Consider the following 1,099-nt stretch of genomic DNA (forward strand, 5'->3'; position numbering starts at 1 on the left):
CGAACCCCAGGTACCCAGCACTAGGATTCAAAAACTAACAACATCCTGGGAACCAGCAGTCAGCATAATGGCTATGTCTCTGGATTCCCACGTAGTCGAATGCGGTTCGTGTCCCGGACCCGGTGGCTTAAACTCATGCCGGACGCCTCCGAGAGGAGAATGGAGGAGAAGGGATTGCGGCATGACCATCCCCCCTGGGGGATGATTTCTCACTTTCTGTCTCTCTGTCTCTGTCTGTCTGGCCAGCGCACATGCTCTATAGTGAAAATCTCTCCAAAAAAAAACCCAAAAACTAACAACATCCTGCCAAGTTCCTCTTTGTTTGTTGTGCTGCTTGTTGGGAGTAATTTAAAACGTATCCCAGACTTTGCTTCATTTCAACCATAATACATCACTTTGTTGTTGTTGTTATTACTAAGGGGGCATGGGCTCTCTGGAGAAAGAGAAAGTGAGAAACCACTCCCTGGGGGATGGGCATGCTGCAATCCCTTCTGCTCCATGGTCCTCTTGGGATTTGGGGCATGCACGCACGCAGGTCCAGTGTGTTTTGCAAGTCGCAGGATCCAGAACTCAAACACTAAAGTCAGCCATGTGGAAATCCAGCTGCTTTAACATCACAGCACCTGGCTGGGCAGATGGCACATCACTGTACAGTTCCAATCAGAAGACTTCCATTTTCACAATCACTGTCATTAGTGCACCCATCCAAAAAGAACAATAATTCTTTCATTTAATCTGCAACTTCCTATTCAAACTCCCTGATCATAACAATTTTTTTTTTTTTTGGAGAGGTTTTTGCTATAGGGCGCATGTGCTCGCCAGACAGACAGAGAGACAGAAAGAGAAATCACCCCCCAGGGGGGATGGCCACGCCGCCAATCCCTTCTCCTCCATTCTCCTCTCGGGATCTTGGGCATGCATGCACACACGCCCGACATGAGTTTTAAGCCACCGGGTCTAGGACTCGAACCGCGGTTGACTACAGGGGAGTCCAGCGACATAGCCGTTACACTAACTGCTGATCCCCCCAAATTTTTTTAAATAGAATTATTTAGTTTTACTTTTTTTTCTTTTTTTTTTTTTTTTTTTTTTTGCTATA

The sequence above is a fragment of the Tupaia chinensis genome, unplaced genomic scaffold (genome assembly GCF_000334495.1).
Source record: "Tupaia chinensis unplaced genomic scaffold, TupChi_1.0 Scaffold000628_1, whole genome shotgun sequence".
NCBI lineage: Eukaryota > Metazoa > Chordata > Mammalia > Scandentia > Tupaiidae > Tupaia > Tupaia belangeri.